We start from the raw sequence: 10,982 nt of genomic DNA on the forward strand, positions 1-10,982 counted from the left end.
TGCCATGTCAGAAAGCAAAAGTAATGCTCCCTTATACATTATACTGTAGGGAAATAGAAGACGTGAGTCTGCTTTTGGCCTCTCAGCATGAAAACTCCTATCTTTTATTTGGGGAATGTGAGGCAGTCTGAGAATTGGTGAAAAGTGGGATTCTGTCTCCACCTATGAACATTTTGTAAAAATGTCTAGATATTTGTTTTTCTCAAACCCATAGAAGAAAAGTGTGTTGAAGAAATATTGCACTTGACAAGTTATAAACTGGCAAGGAAGACTTTATTCAAAACTATTGCAACAGAAGACAGAGATTGAGCTCAATCCATTGTGAAATAAAAGAAGTGTTTTTAAGCTCTGTGGTGAGCCAGTGAGAAGGTATTAGAGGATGCTATAAGGGAGGTGAGCCAATTAGCAAACACCTTAGGCCACCTGTGTTTACTAATTGGCACTCATCATATGAAGTTAAAATACTGTCATCCCACAAGGGCTGGGAAATAGTGGTGCATTATGTTTTATGATTATATTTCAAAGGGTCATGACTCTCACATCCTCACAAAATTAAAAAAATTCTTAATTGTAAAATTGATAAGAGATAAAAGGAGAGTTACATCTCAAAGGAGAAGAGAAAGCATGTGCAATTGTAAGTTTTCTAAAGTCCTTGTTCTAAGAAAGGAGAGTTTAAGGTCTTATAGTCAGGAAGAAAAGTCTAAATTTTAATCAAGCCAAGGATTGTCTTTGTCAGCTGACACCAGAGATTGGTTAAGTCTTGGTCAATTGGATACTACTGTTGGAGCATTTATAATAAAATTTAGCTTTATCTTGGTATCCAGAGTTCAGATCCCCATAGGAGTATTGGAAGTGATAGTGGAGTTGAGATTCCAGCATACCATTCGATGCTGAGGTCTAAGGATGGCAGCACCCAATCCTCCCCATAGCCAAACTCTCCTTATGATTGTGTTAATGGCTTCCCAGACTATGTTGGTCCTGTCTGAATTTCAGGTCCAATTCTTTAGCTTACCTTTGATTTACTGAACTCTCCAATATCCTGGCAAAAATAGTCTTTCTGCTTAGTTAACTAGAATTTATTTTTTTCCTTTTGTTTGCAGTGAAGCATACTGACTGCTCTTTCGTGTTTTTCTGGACACAATTTGCACATTTTCCTGCTGGATGACATTTCTTTTATGCTTTCAGAAAGTTTTATTTACTCCCCTTTGACACTCCATTGTCACCATCATACAATGAATTCATTCTTATATTGCCTGGAAAAGAAACAACAATTCTATATACCATAGCTTGTCCTCAAATTAGTATCCTATGCCAGAACAAAATATGAAAACTAATTAAAAATCTAATTGTGACTAAAACAAATGAGAGCACTATATTCAGCATAATTGAGGATGTGGAAGATCTGCCAGAAATGTTAATTTATGAATAGATGTATGTATAGATATAAAATGTGAAAGTACGATTATACCATATCAGTGCATGCACCACCTTTTCATTCCTTTATATGATTATGAATTATATATTTTTATAACATTCCCCAGAATTCTATTTTGCTGCTTCACCATTTTTGTCACCAGTATGACATAATATAATCTGAGAAATATCGGAAATGTTTATGACTAGCAATGTAACTTAGAACAGTTAAAACCTAACTAGCCTATGGTGGAGAGTCTTTAGTCACATTTAAACAATAAAAGTTTATAGGAATATAGAAACTCTACCCCATGGTATAAAATAAGGAATATCCTGACTGCAACGAGAATCAGCTTCTAATAAATGAGGTTTAATAAAGTATAATGAATAGAAAATTCAGGAAATTAGGAAGCCCACTTTCTCCTGTTTTTGTGAAATGGTGAAATGAGCTAATGTCATTAAGTCTTGGTTTATTCATTTGAAAAAAGGGATAACAAAAATGTGCATCCACTTCAGTTATTGTGATGGACGTGACATAGTGTGATACATATGTGAGCTCTGACTCAACAGTGAAGACCTGTATACATGGAGATCATTCTAACTTTAATTACTATTGGGTTATCAGGAAAGTCATGATGCATTTTTGCATAGAAAAACATAGCAAAATACATCATGGCTTTCCTGATGACCTAATAGAAAACACATAAAAATAACCATAGAAACATTAATACTATAGTTATTATTATAATATTTTGTCTCTTGTTTTATGACTCGATAACACATCATCTCTCTGAGGATGTATTTACTCTTGAGATATGCTAAAAACAAACAAACAAACAAAAAAACTAGCTTTGTTGTCTCCAATGCTTGTTCCTCCCTTGCCTCTTGCATGTTGGTAAAACATACTTCCATTCTTCCAGTTTCTCCTCTCAAGACCTTAGCATTATTCTTCCTTCCTCTGTCTATCATACATCTTATTCCATTAATAGCAAATCCTATAGAATATACCTTTTAAATATACGACAAATTTGCATACTTCTTAACATCATGAAAGTTATCATCTTCATAATTTGTTCACCAACTGTGATCTCTTTATGAGATAACCACCATAGCTTTCTAATGGTCTTCCTGCTTCTATGCTTGGTACTCAATACAGATGAAAGTGACTCTTCATAGTGAAAGGCTGATCATGTCATTCCTCTGCTCAAGATCTTTTAGTGTGTTTCAGTCATGACACAAGGCCTTATATTGCTTCTGCTACCTCTCTTCTTCCATCTCTTTTATCAGTACTCCCTTTCACGGAGCTCAAATTATCCTGTCCTCTTTAGTTTTCCTTTGGAAATCCAAGAACACTTCTTCCTTAATGACTGTGTCTTTCCCCTTCCCTCTACCTGAAACTCTCTTATCTAGAATGTCTATAGGATTTATTTGTCACTTTTGTTGATTGAATAAATTAATGAATAAGTCAGTGAAAAACAGGGTAGCTTTTGATTACTTTTTTTTAGGTTAAATTTTATGAGTTTTTTTTTCCTTCTATAAACTTAATTATGTTGGAGGATAAATACTTTTAAAGAAATGAAAGAGTTGGGACCAGCAGTTAGCGTAATGGCTATTTCACTGGACGCCCACGTAGTCAACCGTGGTTCGAGTCCCGGACCCGGTGGCTTAAACTCATGCCGGGCGCATGTGTGTGCGTGCCCAAGATCCCGAGAGGAGAATGGAGGAGAAGGGATTGCAGCATGGCCGCCCCCCCTGGGGGGTGATTTCCTGCTTTCTGTCTCTCTGTTTCTCTCTGTCCGTCTGGTGAGCACACGCACCCTATAGCAAAAAATCTCTCAATAAAAAAAAAAAAAAAGAAATGAAAGGGTTAAGGCAAGATTGTTTCCAATGCATTTTAATCAAACAATTATAAAAATAAATACTCAATAAAGTCCAATTATTATATTGATCACCTCAGGTCAAACTTTATAAAATATGGCTGCTCAAACTTCAACTGAAAGAAAATTGGCAATTTAGTCTGAGCAACTTTAATTTGGATAGAAGTATACTTTATTTGAGGCTTTTCAAAGTGTAGAACAAGACTAAACCCCACTACACATTGGTGAACAGGTGTTGGTAGTCCTCTGTTTTAAGAGTCTTAAGTGTAGCACCTATACCTTGATATTTTGACCTCATAGAGAAATCAGTTTTATCTGTGTGCTTACATATATTGCTTGACCACATTTGAAAAGAAGTCATGTAAGAGAAGATAGCACACAATAGCAAAAATTAAAGAACTAAGATTTTGAATTCAAACCTTAATTCAACCTGTCTCTACCATTTATTAGATATTTGAACTATGGTGAATTATTGAATTTATTCCTTTTGTTAAGTTCAATAAGGAAAGGAATCTATTAAATAAAGATTTTAATAATTGAATAATTATCATAAGGGACTAATTAAAAAATTTGTATATAAAATACTTAGTATATTTGTCCATGGTACAAATTTATAAATGATGATGATAACAATGAAGATAATGATGATATCACTTGTATTACCATATTAGCTTCTTATGTTTCTCTGCTCTACCCAATACTCTACAGCCCAAACTAGCTGGTATTTATTAGTAATGAGGAATAAATCTTGAGGAAGTTATATTTACATCTGTGTTTTGGGGTCAATACTATACACTATAGTTCTTTCTTTCTTTCTTTTTTTTTTGGAGAGATTTTCGCTATAGGGCGCATGCGCACGCCAAACAAACAGAGACAGACATAGAGACAGAATCTACAGAAACAATATTATTTTGCTATTCTCAGCCTTATGATTATTTTTTCAGATTATTAATAATCTCTACTGATATTCCTTCCACATTACATGTTGATAGAAACAAGAGTCTGGTTAGGCTGAGTTTATGGTAGATACAGATCTTCTGTCTGTTACAACTCAAATATTATCCATCATTGGACAGTCATAAATGTAACTCTGATCCATTGTGACATCATAACCATCTTTTTTTGTGGTTTGCACTGACACAAGTAAGACTCTCTCAAGTATTTACCACCTACGGTATTCCAATTCAAGGGTACAATGGATGACACAGATGAGTCTCATCCTCCACTGTCCTTAGATGTCAAAGTGTCTTATTTTAAACGGGGATCCACAAGATAGGATTTGCTTTTGTGTTGCCAGAGGAAGAGGCAGTCTGCTGGGTTCATTCAGGAATGTCTTGGGAAATAGCTCTTGGACTAGATAAATCAAAGATGAAATCAGTTCTTGGCAAAATGGCCTTAAAATGTTGCCATCCTTCTTCTAAAATGCTTTTCTATCTTGCCTTTACAGGTAGCACTTTTTTTCTTTCTTTTTTTTTTTTTTTAAGAGAGACTTTTGCTATAGGGCATGTTTGCTCTCTGAAGGGACAGAGAGAGACAGAAAGTGAGAAATCACTCCCCTAGCAGGGATGGCCATGCCATGATCCCTTATCCTCCATTCCCTTCTTGGGATTTTTGGCATTCACGCACATATACCCAGCATGAGTTTTAAGCTGCTGGGTTCAGGACTCAAACCGCAGTTGACTATGTGGGACTCCAGCGACATGACTATTACACAGTCTGCTGATCCCTACACTTTATTTCTTTTAGTGTGCTCATATTGTTGATTATTTTCCCACGAATACTTAAGATAGAAGATATCACTTTCCTATTGTTTAAAATTTGTTTCCAAGTTTTAACTTCCCCCAGAGAATTTCTATGTATGTTATTTGTACATACATTATTTATATAGCAAGAACAAAGGGCAAAGCTAATAAGATGAGTTGGATTGATTTCAGTATTTGTCTACTTCTTTTTATTCAAGAAAATTCTCAAAATGCCTTCTTTTAAATACCTGCAGAATTTAAATAACTTAAAACTAGCTTTAACTCTAAATGTAAAGGGAATATGGGTCCCATATACCTAATGTTAAATTTGATAAATATGACCAGATAAGCAAATCAATTAGTAGGTAAATAATAAAACTTACTGAGGTTATAGTCTTTTACATATGAAAATTGGTAGTGGTTTTTCAAGATTACATAAAATACAAAGATAATTATTACTTTTATTGCCTTGGAAAAACCTAACCAATATAAAGTCTTATGGGAAAACCCACTTTTAATCTTTATATATAGCAATGAGAACAGATTCCAGGAAAGAATAATTGGAGGCCAAATCTACCGAGAAAGGTTGTGCAGCTCTGGATCCCAATTAACTTATCAGATTTCTGAATACTGAATGTCCACATGCAAAATGATAAAATTGGACCCTAATCATACACCATACACACACACATAAAACCCCAAACTTAATTAAAGACTTCAATGTAAAACCCAAAACTGTAAAACTCTTAGAAAACATAAGGGAAAATATTCTTCACATTGGTCCTGGCAATGATTTCTTAAATAAGCCACTAAACACATGGGGACAAAAGCAAAAGTAGACAAGAGTCACTATATAAAACTAAAAAGCTTCAACTAGCAAAGAAATAAATGGTAGCATGGAAAGAAAGACCATATTTACACACCACATATCTGATAAGGTATTAATATCAAGAATACATTGGGACCAGCAGATGGCATAATGGTTACATGCGTAGATTCTCACATAATAGACCTTGGTTCAAGTTCTAGACCCGGTGACTTAAAACTCACACTGGGTATGTGTGTACTCATGCTCAAAAATCCCAAGAGGAGAATGGAGAAGGGATTGTGGCATAGCCATCTCCCTGGGGGATGATTTCTGGCTTTCCTTCTCTCTATCTTTCTTTGTCTCTCTGGGAAGCTCATGTGCTCTGTTGCAAAATTCTCAAATAAATAAATAAATAAATAAATGGGCCCAGCCAGGAGGCACATGGTTGTATACTACTTTGTGATGCTGGAGCTACGTGGATGATCAGGGTTTGGTTTCTGGGTGGACCTGTATATGCAAGAAACATGGACATGCCAGTGCTCCTGACTAGTTGGAAAGGTAGGGGGTATCCAGATATGAACTGTTATGAGTGCTTCTCTCTCCCTCTCCCTCTCTTTGCTTATCTCTCATGAAAATAAAAATAAAAAAAAATTAAAAGAAACCCTATAACTCAGTGGGAAAAAGATAAATAATCTTATTTAATAAGAAAGAAAGATGCACCCTTAACAGGGTCTTATGCCATAATGAGCTCCCGTGCTTCCCAGTTAGTCAGGAGAACAAGTGTTGGTGAGGATGTGAAGAAATTGGAACCTTTATACACTGTTGGTGAAAATATAAACTGGTGCAGACACCGTGAAAAACATTATTCTATATTCAAAAAATTAAAAGTAGAACTACCATATGGGCCAGCAATTTTACTTCTGAATATAGATCCGAAAATACTGTAATCAGAATCTTATGGAGATAGTTGCAGTCCCATTACTCACCATAGCCAAAATAGGGAAACATAAGGTCATTGATGGGTAAAGGGATAAAGAAAGTAGAATGTAGATAACTGAATTTTTCTGCCTTAGAAAATAAGGAAATTCTGCCATGTGCAACAACAAGGATAAAGTTAAAGAACATTATACTAAGTGAAATAAGCCTGTCACAGACAGACAAGTGCTGTATGATTCCACTTGTATGAGGTATCTAAAATAGTCCGATTGATAGAAACAGAGAGTAGATGGTAGTTATTAGGGGCTGGTTGGAGAGAGAAATACAGAATAGTCCTTTTTTTTTCTTTATTATTTATTTTACATCCAATCACTGTGTACAATTATAGCATACCAAAAATGAAATTTTCCGTCATGAATACACTGTATATTACTTTAGTCAAAGATATTGCCAGACATATTATCGCCAACAGATAATTTTCCATTTTTGTGTCCTTTACATGTTTTACTTTATTTCAATGGGTATATAATTTCAGTTATACAAGATGAAAAAGTTCTAGAGACCTGCTGTACAACAGAGTGCCAGTAACTAACATCTTATTGTGCACTTGCAAACATTTGTGAATAGAGTAGATCTCGTGTTAAAGGTCCTTACCACAAAAAAAAAAAAAAAAAAAAAGCAAAAACAAATCAATGGAGTATGAGGGAACTATTGGAGGTGATCTTAATTGTGGCAATGGTTTCACACATGCATGAGTATTGTCCAGACTCATCAAATTGTGTACATTAAGTATATATGTACAGTTTTTCAATGATCAGTATTATACTCTTAAAAGAATTATTGACTTTATAAAAAAAGTCCATTTCAGAGTTGTTTTGAAGCCAAGTGCATATGGATTGACACACATATTAATTCGAAAGGTATATATTTTTGATAGTTTGTGCAGGGAGTTGGTGCTTAGGAGGTAAACGATTATGCCTGTGGTTACGCCTATGGTCCTTGCACTTTGCGTATAGGAAATTGATTCTATGATACTCTTATGTGACCTAATGACCACTTAGAAATTTAGAAAGAGGAACCCAGAAGAGAACCTATTAACCACCTTAGGGTAGATCTAGCTTTTAAAGCATTAAATTACTCATAGCAAATCTAGTGGAGATGACTAGGCTATAGCTGCTGTTAGCAGAATCCAGGCTTCTGACTGATTTTGTAAAAGACAAAGTGCTCCTAATAACCAAGGGGTGAAGCACAGTGCTGGCAGGCAGGATCTGGGGTTATATCCAGAGACTTCCCTGAGTATGCCGGGCACAGGTATTTCCATTCCTGGGAGCTGGCTGAAACTAGGGAGAGATCTTCATGAGAGATACTACCTCTCTCTTTATCTCTTGCTCATGGAACAAATAATATTTCAACAATCTTGGGCTTTATAGAGGCAGAACATTAGGGAGTCATTAGAAAGGTTAAACAGAAGTCTCCATTCTGAAGGACATAGATCGGTTATTTGGGGATATGCAAGAGCAGAGTAGATTGTTTTAGCTATAGCTGTTGCTCAGAACACAAAAAAGTATTCTGGAGTGATGGTAAATTTTACAAGAAACCTTTGTTGTTTTCTGGGTACAAAAGGCTCAAATAAAGTTAAAAAATGCCAGTAGATTTCAAATTAGGCGAGAAAGTAAGGAAATTTAGTTTAGAGAAGAGAATGTTTGGTTTTTAATGTATAATTTTAAAATATTTTTAAATTGGCTGTACTTTTTTTCTATTACTTGAGGACCAAGGGAAAGGAAATTATGTTTGAGAACATTCTATTTCTAAGTTAGCATAAGAGGTCAATTTAATAAATAGGGAATCACAGTTATTTATAACTATTTTTACTATAGAGATTTGAAAAATGGCTGTTTGTTATATGGGATACATTTTTATTTGAGACTAGCTGTTCATCCTTCCTTATAACTTTACTATCCTTTATAAAATTTCAGGTTTTCTCCGAATTCTTTGACACATTACTATTTAATAAACATTCTCTCTATTGCATAACCTGATTAAAAAATATCTTCTCATCTAAACATTTTGTTTTTCATAGAATCAATCAAGAACCTCCAATGATACTGGAGCACATTAAAAATAACTGATCATAATTCATTTCTAGAAACTAAGCAGGGGTTATTTCTCTGACAGTATGACTTTGAAGTTCAATTAAAGCATATATTATCATAGCCTATGTTTAAAGAGACTGGAAACAACATCATAAAAAACTCTTCTCAAAAGGTTAGTCCTCCATTGGAAAGCAGTCACTGTAGAAAATGAACATGGCAAATGAAAGAGGGATTGTTAGGGCCCTGGTATTCTTAGTATCCTTTCTTGGGGTATAAAATCTGATTACGCTCCGGTTAAACAAAAGCCTGAGAAGGAAGCTCAATCTGTGATGCTTAGTTTTGGGAGTCAGTTTGACTGGGCTGAGGAATACCTAGAAAAAGCATTGCTTTGGGTGTGTTCATGGTGGTATTTCCAAAAGATATTAACCTGGGAATCTGAGTAGGTTTGACTCCTTCAGTGTGAGCAGAGGCCTGGAGAGAATTCATATAGAATATAAATGCTTCTTTCATGAGACAGAGCAAAATAGAGTTCTGTTGCCTCAGACATCAGAACTCATCTTCCTTTGGCCTCCAGGATTTACACCAGTGGGCTTCTTGCCTTCCCTGGCCTTCCTCAGGTTCTGAAGCTTTCACCATCAGATTTTGCTGTGAGTTAGATCAGCTTCCCTGCCTCCAAGGCCTTTGGAACTGAACTGATCCATGTTACCAGAATCCCTAGATCCCCATTTTGCAGATGGCCTGTTGTGGTACTTCTCAAGCTGTCATAATCATAAGAGCTGATTCCCACAATTAATCCTCTTATTATATCTATACATATCCTGGTGTGTCTCTCTTCCTAGAGGACTCTAATAGTCTCTAAGAAAGACAAAAATAGTGATAATCCTCTGATGCGGGAGGAAGTGTTTTTGTTATTGTTGTTGTTTGTTTTTCCTTTTTTTCCTGTGGAGAAGTTACTAATTAAACAAATGTCCAAACACCAATGGGAACAATTTACTTGTAAGTAGTGTCAATTCACATTCAAAGTCTGAGAGAGGATGTGCTTTCTCTCTACTTAGAAAAGCAGCCTGGAATCTACTCAGGCCAGCCTTGCCCACCTTTTTTAGAACCTGCTTTTTTTTCTTTAGCTCTTCCTTTTGTGAGGACTTCTGCGCTGTGGGTGCTAATGTTCAGATTTGTGCAGGGAATGGGTGAGAGTAGGGGGGATTATGCTGGTAACAGATGAGGAGACTGGGTTACAGTTTGGAGCTGCAGGCTTCAGTCGCACATCTCTGAATTGCCGCAGTGCATTCATTTTCTAGGACTGTTGTAACAAAGTCCATAAACGTGGTTGCTTAAAACAGAAATTTGGACCAGCCAGGTGGCATGGTGGTTAAGGCACCTGGATCCCACATAGCTGACAGTACAATTCAAGTCCCAGACCCAGCAGCTGGAAATATGTACTGGGTACATATGAGTACATGCCCAAAATCTAGAGAGGAGAAGGTGGACAAGGGATTGAAACATGGTCATCCTCTCCAGGGGGTGCCTTCTCACTTTCTTTCTCACTCTCTCTTTCTCTGGTGAGCACACATGCCCTATAGAAAATTTCAAACAACAATAGCAACACATAGAAATTTATTCTCTTAATTGTAGATGCTAGAAGTCTTGATATCAAGGTGTTGACAGGCCCATACTCTCTCTAAGGGGTCTAGAGAAAAATATTTCCTCCTTTTTTATCTTCTGGTGACTTCCAGGAATTTGGCATTCACTGGCTGTAGCTTCATATTTGGTTTTGCATAACTCAATCTTAAATTTTTCCACCCATTCTATAAGTTGGCAAAAGATCATAAAAATCAAGAGAAGCTCTACCAATGACATTTTTGTATGTTACAATTTGAATCGAGAAGAAAGAATAACAAAATTTAAGTAGTTAAACAACAGAAATTGAAGCTAAAAGGATGTATTGTGAAAGGGGACAGAGGGCCAGCAGATGGGTAATGTATTTAATTGGATTCCCACATGGCCGACCATGGTTCAGTCCCATACCGGAGGCATGAAACTCATGCCAGGCACATGTGTGTGCATGCCCAAGATCCCAGGAGGAGAATGGAGGAGAAGGGGTTACGGTATTGGC

The sequence above is a fragment of the Tupaia chinensis genome, unplaced genomic scaffold, assembly GCF_000334495.1.
Source record: "Tupaia chinensis unplaced genomic scaffold, TupChi_1.0 Scaffold000093_1, whole genome shotgun sequence".
Classification (NCBI taxonomy): domain Eukaryota; kingdom Metazoa; phylum Chordata; class Mammalia; order Scandentia; family Tupaiidae; genus Tupaia; species Tupaia belangeri.